We start from the raw sequence: 12,838 nt of genomic DNA, 5'->3' as shown, positions 1-12,838 counted from the left end.
CCTCCCACACCCACCACCACCACCAACTTCACCTCTCCCCCAAATGAAATGAATTTTGGATAGAAATATATTGGATCCAAAGATACAAGAGACTTTGTGTTATTTAAGACAAGGCGATATCTCTATTCATCAGAGCTTACAGTGTAGAAAGGTTTGGTTAAGGCAGCCTGGAGCAAAGCCAAGTTTTTATTATTTTGCACGAGATATAATTTAATTGTGCAATCTACCCCTATTGATTTAAAGGAATAAGGAAAGCACAAAGGACTCCTTGAATAGATAAGACTGTGTATTTCTTTTATCCTTGGACTATGTCCTGACATTTCCTGTAATGCTAGCATCAGCTCCATTAGATGTTAATTAGGGTACATTACTCTTGCAGATAATATCCATTGTGGTAGAACATCACTAACTGGGGGATGTGGGTCTTTTTAGATGCAGAGATCACACCTTATAGTTGCCCATTGGTGTGTTACTCAGGAAATACGCCTCATGAAAGCTTCACGGTTTGCCTATCCTTGCAAAACACTGTGTGACTGCTGCAAAAAATTACAAGGATGCTTAACTTTTCTCGCAATGTTCCTGCTTCGGATCATATAAAAACTGTATTTCCTGTACTCTGAGCACCAGTAGAAATATTCTCGATCAGTGAAATTGGCAATTCTCATGTTCCTTTTCTTTCTCAGCCAGTGTGACAGAAACACTGGAAAAGTCAAATGTTCTTATTTATAAAGCATTAAAAAAAATATTTGAAGCCAGTCTGTCTTGGACAATCTATAATTCTCTTTTTTCTAGAGACCTGAGGAAAACTGTAACTCTGTGACCAAACATATGCTATGGAATTATGAAGTGGAAAGTCAGTATCTTCAAATTTATGCAGTAAACCCAAATAAAACTTTTCGGATATTGTCTTGATGTGGAGTTTCCCTCTCTCCCACAAAGTTCTGATTTGTGGTGGGAAAATAAAACAGTTTAAAATATCTTAAGAACAGAGTCATGCGTGGATAATGTTATCATATAATTTAGCCACTAGATGGCACTAACCCAATTCTATGCACTTTTTATAGTTATTCCAGAGAAGAAGTCATAGATAAATGATCTCAAGACCCAGGAAGTTAGATTCAGGTGAAATATTAAGATAAATGCCCCAATAATATGAGCAAGTTAATAGCAGAACCAATTATCAAGGAAGGCGGTGACTGCTCCTTCACTGAAGATGTTCAAATGAAAGTTAAATATCTGTTAAGAATACTGACATTTAGATACCTTCAAGGAACAGGTGAGAACCCTAGTGACCTCTTTGTTTTTCTTGGCTATTTGCCTTCAGCACAATTTTGCATTGTTCAATGGCTGAGAAGAGAAAATTGGCAGTTTCCAAAATCCACTTAAAATGGCAGGATAACATGAACAGCCTATACCCAGCAGCCAGTAAAAATGCTTTGGGAGAAAACGTATAATTAGAAACAGCATGCCAGGATGTAATTAGTGGTATGAAATCAAATCATTAGACTCTAATTTTATAACTACAGCCATAACAAAAAATTACCCACAGCAGATGGCTCTGTAATCAGTGGACTTCTGCACCGACTTATTTGTGAACGGCGGGAGTTCCAGTCCCACCTGAGAGACATTTCTGAGATTTTGTGTAACATGCAGTGATTCTTTTGTTTCTTCCATAATTTCTTCCCATTACTAGCCAGAAACTCTAAAAGTTCACAGCGACTCCATGAGTTTGTGTAAAGGTTAAAAATGTCCCTTGTCCCAAAGGTGGTTTTTTTCAGGAGGCAACTGGACTTTCTTGGTTTTCTTTGAAGATGTTTTGCTTCTCATCCAAGAAGCTTCTTCAGCTCTGGATGGAAATGGAAGGACTTATACTCCTTGCAGACAGCTGGTCATTTGCACTCTCTCTTGCTGTCTGCAAGGAGTATAAATCCTTCCATTCCCCACCATCCAGTCAGAGCTGAAGAAGCTTCTTGGATGAGAGGTGAAATGTCTTCAAAGAAAAACAAGAATGTCCAGTTGCCTCCTGAAAAAGTATCTTTGGGACAACCATGACCTGGATGACTGAGAATCTCCATAGACAAAATGTCCCTTGGTTCTAATTTATCAAAACCTGGAATCCATGTGATCTGTCCTTCGTTTCTTCCGATTTTAACAGTACTAAAAAAAAACCAACCCCAATATATTGTAACAGTACATTGCCTGTAGTCACTCTGTGCGCGAGATGGTTGGCCTCTAAATTTGATATATAAATAAAATAAAAATAAAGAGCTTATTGTTGTTAAGTGAGCTTGGGTTCTGTAGTAATAGGGAAAGCTACATTTCTTCTATTGAAGCCAGACATTAACAACGCAATGATTAAGGAACAGTTTCCTCAAACCCTCGGCCCCTCCTAACAACCAAACACCATAGACTACCCAGGATCTATGAAAATAAGTGAGTAAGGTATTACTGGACAACTGGGCACCACCACAAGACTGTCACCTGGTCAAGAACAATCTTGGCTGGCATGGAAATCACCACATAGATTGTGTGCCAGGATGGGACAATCTAAGAAAATGGGGCTTCACTCTAGAACAGGCACGCTGGTTGAGGAATTCTGGGAGTTGGAAGTCCACCAGTCATAAAAGGGCCAAGTTTGAAGACCCCTGCTCTAGACCAGGGGTCCACAACCCCCGGTCCATGGACCAGTACCGGGCCCTGGCATGCCAACTGGGCCACACAAACAAGCAAAGCCCCATCCGTGGGATGCAGGCAGCACACAAAATCACGCACTCTCCGGTCCGTGGAAAAACCTCTCTCCACGGAACCGGTCTCTGGTGCCCAAAGGTTGGGACCTCTGCTCTAGATGATATTCTGTCGAATGAAGGCGAATCTACTTGTCCCAGGATGAAGTAGCAGGATCCAATCTGAGTCAGTAACTGGGACCAAAAGTTTTGTCTTCCAAGCTTTTGGACTTTTTCTGGAACTTCTCTCTAGCAGGGTGTGTTTACTGTTCTGTTTGTGGTATTTATAGTGTCTGTTGTAAGTGGCTTTTTAGATGTCGATTGGGGTGTGTTGATGGCTGGCTTTTAATATATTAGTTTAAATATTTAATTGAATACTCTGGGCGAATGTAGTGAAGAGCAATCCATGGTATGGTGCATATGATGTCCTTCAACCTGTACAGAGGAAGACCTTATGTTGGTGAGGGAAAAGGTCATTGATATGGCTCGACACTGGGTGAATGTCACTTATTCTACATATTTTTTGCACATTCTGTATTTCAATGACCTTCAAAACTGAAGAAGTTCATTGAAGGTCACTTGGATGAGAAGCGAAATGTTTTCAAGGGGGAAAAAAAGCCAACAAAGGCCTGTTGTCTTTGGAAAAACACCTTTGGGATGACCTCTTTTATACCTATTTTATTTGCTTGGTATTGAATGCTATATAACTATAATTTGTAGGTGCTTCTGACATGAATAAAGAACAATAGTTTGGGGGTGAAACCCAGGGCAGCTAAACCAATTTTGAGTGGTATACACATTTTGTGCCATTTGCAATCCACTCCGGAGATGAATGCATGTATTATAAAAAAAGAAATGTTTCAATGCCGTCTCCCGTTTCACCCAAGCCACTGTGTTTAAACGAGATGTCTTTTGCAATTATTTCCAAACTGCAGTTCACGGGTTTCCTTTGAAAATAATAATATCTTTCTGAAGCAACTTGGAATGTCAGTTGACACCCAATTCATTTCAGTTTGGAAGGACTAGTGTGATCTGTCCTTGGCAACCAGTAGCCTCATCGGTCCATCCATCATACCCATCAGAAGACACGTGGAGCAGCCAAAACAACAACAACAACAAAAAAGCTGAGTTTCGGAAGGAATGTACCTGGCACGAATCAGCAGGGCTAGATTGATATCTGTTTCTGTTTTCCCACAAACAAATGGATCAAATCCAAGGAAGGAAGGCAATTCGGAAATGGGGCCTATGAGACATAAGGGGAACATTATTATTATTATTATTAGCTACAGTCTGGTCAGAATCATTGTATTCATAAGGGCTGGTGGAAAAAAAAAGCTTCTATTTCAGATAAATTGTTGAGGCTCCTTATGAAAGATTTGCCCGATTCTTGGAATTGACCTCCTAAATTTCAGTCTTCCTGACTAATGCCATCTCATAGACTTCATAGTTGGGTTGAGCCACATGAATACTCCAGAAATTGATAGCCTTCTTTTTAATGAACTCACCTGCCTCTTTGAGCTCAAACCAACAGCCCAGTCTGATTGACTATGTAAGAAGTCAAATAAGAGCATCTTCCTTTTGTTATATGGAAGGTCCTTAGTTGGAGAAGATCACTGTATGACCAAAATAAACTGGAAGAAGCAGAAGTGAGTTATCTTGAAAGAGCAAGAAATGGTAACAGCTATTGTGTTCACTACTGTTGTGTTACAACTGCTAGGACAGAAAGAGAGACCAAGTGCCTTAACTGATCTAAAACAGGGGTCTCCCAAGGTGGCAATGTTAAGACTTGTGGACTTCAACTCCCAGAATTCCTAATGCTAGCTGGGGAATTCTGGGAATTGAAGTCCACAAGTCTTAACATTGCCACCTTGGGAGACCCCTGGTCTAAAGTATCAAGCATTTTGATGTCACAGAAAAGTAACAAATTCTTTGGGGTATACTTACAAAGTGGAACCCATCATAGGACAGAAGCTTTGTTGACATTGGCCAATCTCAACAAAATAAAGTCTGCTTTGATCAAGCTTGATTCCTGGTGATGCGACAGCTATTGTTAGAACTCAGTTAAGGTTCATGGAAGGGAGTGGCATTCTTAATCAGCCAAACTAACTTTCATGACTAATTAATGAAATTTGTGCCACTACCACACCTAATGTGTCTAAGGGAGATTAACTTGTGAGTCCTGGTTAGGCTGAAAAAGTCTTCTGCCCGTATTTCCCATAATCAACCATAGTGATGATGTCTACTATTGCTATTTATTCATACTCTACCCAACAGTTCTGACTGATTTGGTATTTTTGACTCCTGGATCCTTCCCAAGGATCTAGGAGCATTAAGGACATTGTTATACTACAGGTGCTGTTCCAGGTAATGCAACTTTTTCTAATGGTGTCTAATCTTATGGTGTCCGAGGGCTTTTCCAGATCTTTTGAGATGGCACCATGAGTATGAGAATGAGGATTTTGAAAGGTTAAGAACATTTACATGAAGTTCCCATGCGGTAATTGTAGTCTATAGGGTAAGGGAATGTGTTTTTAACTCTCTCTTAATCTTGGTTATAATTGCATTTATTTTATGGTTACACTTATTTGTGTCTGTTTCGTTTTCATCACGGAGGTTGCCTTCAGTGCCTATAGAAGTAAAAAGGCAGGGTATGAATTTCACCAGAAGTTTTTTAAAAAAAATAAAATGTCCTGTTCTGAACTGTGCAATTGTCTCTCCTGTGGTCTTGGCTTCCTACACTTCAATATTTAATCCCTTGGGCAGATATCAACTGAGAAACCTGCCAAGAGTTTTCATTTCATTTTAATTTTTTAGATCAGGAAACATGAGTAGCCAAGGAGCTTTCAATGGGATGGAAGGATGACCAACACGGAAAGTAGCCCCCAAATCTTTTTGGCCCCGTGATAGAATAAGATTAAAAACACCCCCAGAAGACATTCTAAAGAAATCTATGAGCAATCTGAAAATGAAATAGAAGAAGAGAAATTTCTTTGTTTCGGATGGAATGAATTCCTTAGGGAATTGAAGGGGGGGGGGAAACATGGTACAGAATTCATTTCAGCAGAGCTAGATAATTAGACAGGACTTTTTAAAATAAAAACAAAACAAATTAACCCCATTAATCTGGTCAAAAGAAATAAAAGGTCCTGTTGAAACTTCTGATTGAGCTAGTCTAAAGCAGATGGAACAATAGAGAATATAAGCCTTTCTTCCCGTCATATGTTATGGTCTGAAATAACAACCAAGACATCTTATGCAATTCAGAGAAACAACAATTTTTAAGAGCCAGGAAAAAGGAAAAAAAAAAAAAAGGATTTATCTCATCAATGGAAACCATCTGTATTTCAGGAATATCAGCTGAGTTCACCGTTCTTTAGATGGATGGAATTCCCGTCCTTTACTGTGCAAAGAAGCTTAAACAGGGTTTAATCCTTTCGTTGTAGGATGCTCAAAAGCCTATAAATAAACAGAGGTGCTAGGATTTGCTTGGGGTGTATTCTGAAGAAGCATTATTTCTTGGGGGGGGGAGGGAAGGGGGAACCCAATCCTTGTTACAAGAGTACAACTAGAAAATAAATTATATCCTAGCCCAGGGGTAGGCAACCTTGGCTCTTTTATGACTCGTGGACTTCAACTCCCAGAATTCCTGAGCCAGCATGGCTGGCTCAGGAATTCTGGGAGTTGAAATCCACGAGTCATAAAAGAGCCAAGGTTGCCTGCCCCTGTCCTAGCCCTTTGTTTAAATAATAGGAGGGATGTAAGTCTACTCTTAAAATAGCTTAGCAACGTAAGTTAATAGGGGACGGCCCATTGTATTTCTATCCCTATGTTCAACTGACAAACCATTACAGAACCACTTCGGTTGCGGTGTGAATTAACGCAAGTTAAGTCTAGGAATCAATTATTTCAATTAAATATGAATTTTGTACGTATTTGAGGAAATTCATAAGACTCTCATATCTTTCTAGGACATTAGCTGGAATGGCTGTTTGTGACAAGCAGTCTTGTGCTAACACAGGCAGTCCTCAATTTACAACAGTTTCTTTAGTGACCGTTCAAAGTTACAACAGCATTGAAAAAACGACTTATGACCGTTTTCACCCTTATGACGGTTGCGGCACCCCCCCATGGTCACGTGATCAAAATCTTTTCAAATAATTAAGCAGTCTTTTGCCTTTAATGATTAGCTAGGCACGATGGGTGTGAATTTTCCTTTTTTGTTGTTTGTTTTGAGACCCAGCATCATAAAACATGGCTCACCGGCCCTTGGTACAGTATATATGCTATTAATTGCTTTTGCCGTTAAGCGCTGACTTCATGCAGTTTATGGATTTTGCTTTTGGCAAAAGTGCAAGTGAATCTGTGCCAATATAAGTGTGTGGGGAAGAGAGGAGAGAGAGAGAAAAGAGAGAGGAGAAAGAGAGAGAAAAGAGAGAGGAGAGAGAGAGAGGAAAGAGAGAGAGGAGAGAGAGAAAAAAGAGAGAGGAGAAAGAGAAAGAGAGGAGAAAGAGAAGAGAGAAAGAAAATAGAGAGAGGGGAGAGAAAGAGGGAGAGAGAGAGGAGAGAGAAAAGAGAGGAGAAAGAGAGAGAGAGAGGAGAGAGGGAGAGGAGAGAGATAGAAGAGAGAGAAGAGAGAGAAGAGAGAGAGGAAAGAGAGAAAAGAGAGAGAGAGGAGAAAGAAAGGGAGAGGAGAGAAAAGATAGAGGAGAAAGAGAAGAGAGAAAGAAAATAGAGAGGGAGAGAAAGAGGGAGAGGAGAGAGAGAGAGGAGAGAGAAAAGAGAGGAGAAAGAGAGAGGAGAGAGGGAGAGGAGAGAGAGAGGAGAGAAGAGAGAGAGGAAAGAGAGAAAAGAGAGAGAGAGGAGAAAGAGAGGGAGAGGAGAGAAAAGACAGGAGAAAAAGAAGAGAGAAAGAAAATAGAAAGGGGAGAAAGAGGGAGAGGAGAGAGAGAGAGAGAGAGAGAGAGAGAGAGAGAGGGAGGGAGGGACCCATCAGCTTTGTGAATAGATCTTGCCACATAATTATAAGCTTCAGAAATTATACAGTAATTATAAGCATAATTATAAGCATCCGAGACGCAGGGTTGCAAAATAAGTGTGTGAGAAAAGCAGATCTTGAGGAACTGCTGAACTCAGCTACCTCTAATAGCAAAGGTTCAGCAAATAGATTACTTATAATAGGAACTGTGGATAAGAACAGAGCCCAAAGCTGACACGTCTTGATCTCGTGAGATACCAGGAGACGCAGACTTCATGCTTCAGTTTCCTTCTGGGTGAGACCAAATTCCCCTGCCCACTGTGGATTCACAGACCTTTTCAATCCTAAGAGGTGGACTTTTCTTTGTTTCTTTGTTTATTTAGTGCAGGGGTCTTCAAACTTGGCCCTTTTGTGACTTGTGGACTTCAACTCCCAGAATTCCTCAGTCAGCATGGCTGGCTGAGGAATTCTGGGAGCTGAAATCCACAAGTCACAAAAGGGCCAAGTTTGAAGACCCCTGATTTAGTGTGTGATCAGAACATGACAGGAGAGAAGTGAACGTATACACACAACCCACGTCATTCAATGCAAAACTTCTATGGGAGGGTCTGGCAGTGGCCTCATAACAGGACTATCCAGGCAATCCCCCCTGGTATTGCTTTGCGCAGGTCTTCTAGGGAACCAGAAAACACACATCTTGCACAATATGAGGTGGACAACACAAAAGGAACAATTGTGAAAGTTGATTCGGTAGTAAGGTTCCTCCCTAGACTGATCCTTACCTTACTTAGGACAACTAAGTCTTCTTCCTTCTGGCCCTCTGCTCTCTGTTGTCACAATTGGGGGTGGGAGGCGGGGGTGGTGGTGCTGGTGGTTCTTCTTATTCTCATTTCCACTTTGTTTTGGGGGGACCAGGAAAAAAAATCCATTAAGCAAGTAACCCCAGGCCGGGGAGCTCCCTGGGGTCTCAAAGAGAGGCAGAAGACAGTTATAGTTTTTGACGTCAGTCCAGGTGGTCCTCAACGTATGCCCACAATTGAGCCCAAACTTTCTGTTGCTAAGTGAGACATTTCTTAAGTGGGTTTTGCCCCAGGTTGCGACCTATCTGGTCACAATTGTTAAGGGAATCGTTGCAGTTGTTAAGTTAGCAACATGCTTGTTAAGTGAATCTGGCTTCCCCTTTGATGCTGCTTGTGGGAAGGTCACAAAAGGGGATCACGTGACCCCGGGACACTGCAAAGTGTCATAAATATGAGTCAGCGTCTGAATGTTGTTCAGAATAACAGAATAACAGAGTTGGAAGGGACCTTGGAGGTCTTCTAGTCCAACCCCCTGCTCAAGCAGGAGACCTTATACCATTCCAGACAAGTAGCCGGAAGGACGTGATTACGGGGATGCTGCAAGTGTGAAAAATGATCATAAGTCACTTTTTTCAGTGCCGTTGTAACTATGAATGGTCCTTAAGTCACCTGTTGTAAATTGAGGACTACTTGTATCTGCACTTCTGGAGAGGAGGGACCCTCATCCTAGCTGGAGTTGGACCCTCTGCTCTGTGGGACCCTCTGCTCTGCCTGCCACTGAAGACTAACCTAAAACACTTGGTGGACCATCATGTTGACTGGGATGAACCTGAGATCAAATTCAGTTTTGGCCCTGACGTCACCTGCCCATTGAAATGTGGTTCCCTGGTCCCCGTTCAAATTCTACTGTAACTTCAACCCCCACAAAGCTACAGTGAGCGCTGGGGAAGACACACAACTAGACCGGGAAGGGGAAAATGTCAACGAGAGCTCTCCCAATCTAAAAATACACATCTCTGGACAAGAACATTTGGTTCCTGCCTGGTAATGTTTGCACAGTCTGCCTGTAGGAATGGTTTGTCTCAAGGTTGCCTTATTGGGAAAGATAAGAAGGGAAAAGCATCTTACAAACAAAACGATGCGTTGGGCACACACTGTGTTTGCTTTAACCATCTATTGCAGCGTGTCCGTCAGACCACGTCAGCCAAACGCCCAACTCCAGGCCGAAGCAAGCTGATCCCTTGCCCATTTATTCTAACCAGCGCTCAATTCAAACAGCCAAGTTCAATCTAGTTTGTGTTGGCTAATCATCCTGGCTAATTCAGCCATCAGGTTTTAATTAAAACCACAAAGATACAAAAAGAGAACCACGACGGATTTGAAATCACACATTGCACTGAGCTTTAAGGTGAGTGGTTTGACTTGGATAGTGCAAGATTTATTTCAACCTAGTCACTGTTGATTCAGTGGCTTGTGGCTTAGCAGAGTTGCAGGAGTCATCCTGGCTTGTTTAACAGCGTCGTTTAAAACAAACCAGGTTATGACTTGGTTAGGACAAGGTTTATTCCAAGCTAGTCGCTCTTGATCAGGGGCTTGTGGCTTAGCAGAGTTGCAGGAGTCATCCTGGCTTGTTTAACAGCTTTGTTTAAAACAAATCACTCCCGTTTAAATGGGCTAACAGTTTTAATGATATATTTTTTGCAGGTCCCGCTGCTTCTCTTCTCCAGCAACTGATGGTAGGACTTTTTTCTGGCATCTGAGCAAAGAAAGAGAGGGTTCTAAAGAAATTTTGCTATCCTATTTTATTTCTCCACAAATTTCTATTTTGGATGGAAAGGATTGGCATCAAATGAAGATCAGCCCTGAATTCCTCCACCTAATAGAGATTTGAACCCCAGGACTTTGGGGGGAAGAATGGAGAATTTTTACTCTTTTCCTGCAACCATTAGGACATTCTCTCCAAGGGCAACAGATTTCTCAACCTTTGGCTGAAACAGGAAAACAAACAGAACGGCAGCATCAGGAGCCAAGTTGCCTTAAAAAAGCAGGCTTCAAAGGGTCAACTAAAGAAATGCTCAAGAAATTCTAAAGTACCCCAAAAGCAAGAGAGGAAATCAGAAAACGTCTTCCATCCCTCCTGGGGCTCTTGGCAGTTGGAAGGCTATTTTTAAAACGCAGCCTTCAGTTCAAAAATGCAGCATCACAATGCAGATCTGTCTATTTTTTATTGTAATGCTAAAGGAGAAGGAGGTCCCTAAGGCACAGCTTGCAAAGATGCCCTTATGCTGCAGAAGAAAAAGTTGCTAGTTCAGCAGGGAAGAGGTAAAAAAACAGGAGTAAACATTGTTCCAGTTTTGATCACCATGTTATAAAAAAGATATTAAGACTGGAAAGAGTGCAGAGAAGAGCAACAAAGATGATTAGGGGATTGGAGGCTAAAACATTTGAAGAACAACTGCAGGAATTGGGACTGTCTCGTTTAATGAAGGACTAGGGGTGACATGATGGCAGTGTTCCAATATTTGAAGGGCTGTCCCAAAGAAGAGGGGGTCAACCTATTCTCTAAAGCAGGGCTTTTCAACCTTTTCACCCATTGTACCACTTTTAGGATATGGCAACATCTGAGTATCACCCGTCGCCTAGCAAGGTGTCAAAAACTTGATGACCAAAAAAAAAAAAAGGAAAAAAGTGATAAAGTACAGGTAGTCCTCGACTTACAACAGTTCATTTAGTGACTGTTCGAAGTTACAATGGCACTGAAAAAAGTGATCCCCAAGACACAGCCGAGCAAGACACCTGCCTGCCCACCCGCCTGTCCGAGGTTTTCATTGTTGTGAGCATTTCTGTTGAGGATGGGCAGTGGGGGTGGGGTGGGGGGTGTTTGGTTTTTATTCCCCCCCATCTGCTGGGTGGTTGCAGCAGGTTTTGGTCACTTCACATGACCCTGGGACACTGTGACCGTCATAAATATGAATCAGTTGCCAAGCATCTGAATGTAAATCACAAGACCCTGGAGATGCTGCAACATTCCAGCTGATCGGTGCTTCTTCTGGGCTCAGCAGAAGCTCCAGGATCAGCACCGAGCTCCAGCTGGAGCCTGGCACTGATCCTGGCGCTTCCGCTGAGCCCTGACAGCCCTGCAGCTCCAGCCGTCTCTCGCTCAGGCTTGTGCGGTGCTGCCACTGGTTCAGCTCATTCCCCTCCCCCGCTACCACTTCTAGGATGGTACCATCTGCCAGGTGCCAATGTACCACAGGTGGTACCCGTACCACTGGTTGAAAAGTCCTGCTCTAAAGCACCTGAAGGCTGGCTAGGAACCAACAGATAGAAACTAATCAAGGAGAGAAGCAACCTAGAACTAAGGAGAAATTTCCTGACAGTTAGAACAATTAATCAGTGGAACAGCTTGCCTTCAAAAGTTGTGAATGCTCTAACACTGGAAGAGATTGGACAACCCTTTGTCTGAAATGGTATAGTTTTTCCTGCCTGAGCAAGGGGTTGGGCTAGAGGACCTCCAAGGTCCCTTCCAATTCTGTTATTCTGTAGTTATTTTTCTTTGCAAACAAGGTGAACGCAGTGGTGGGATTCAAATAGGTGAACAACCGGTTCTCTGTGTGGATGCCGCTTCTGGAAGTCCATTCTGAGCCTGGGCAATAAAAAATTAGCTACCGGTTCTGCCGAAGTGGTGCGAACCGGCTGAATCCCACCACTGGGTGAACGGTTCTTTAAGACCACCTGGAGAGGATTTATTATGTGCATTTCATTTTATTTTATTAGGGAGCATCGTCAATTCTGCAATGCTGCAGCCGTATCCATTTGTAACAAGCTTCAGGAAAAGCTCCAGGCATCATCATAATAATAATCATCGTATCAAAAGAATTGTTCCCTTGACAACCACTTAGCCGAAGGAGACCCTCAAAAGCGAGGGAGATCTTGGCAAAGAGCATGCTTCCTCTGTAACCATATGCCTCATGTTGCAAGAAATTCTTTGGCTGTTAGAAAGCTTTTCATCGCGTTTAAAGAATAAAGCCACCTGTTTATAGTGAAATTCTAAGGGAAACGACTTCTGCCTCTCTCTCTTTTTCTTTGCTGAGCAATGCATTTCATAACTTTTTGAACCAGGTCCAATGCTGGAGAAGAATGGCATTTGCCAGGATACTGAAAAAGGGAGAAAAGCATGTTTCCTCATTTAAGCCCCAAATAGTTGTGGGCACTTATGCTCATATGACCGCTGAATTCTTTTTTCTTTCTTTCTTCCTTTCTGTTTTTTGCATCCCCCCAATTAACCTGGGTTTACATAGCTGAAATCCTACCATTAAGAAGCAAAGGAACCATAATTA

Source organism: Protobothrops mucrosquamatus, unplaced genomic scaffold (assembly GCF_001527695.2).
Source record: "Protobothrops mucrosquamatus isolate PMUCROS unplaced genomic scaffold, P.Mucros_1.0 scaffold_38, whole genome shotgun sequence".
Classification (NCBI taxonomy): Eukaryota; Metazoa; Chordata; class Lepidosauria; order Squamata; family Viperidae; genus Protobothrops; species Protobothrops mucrosquamatus.
The sequence above is the reverse complement of the archived record's forward strand: the minus strand, read 5'-3'. Positions refer to the sequence as shown.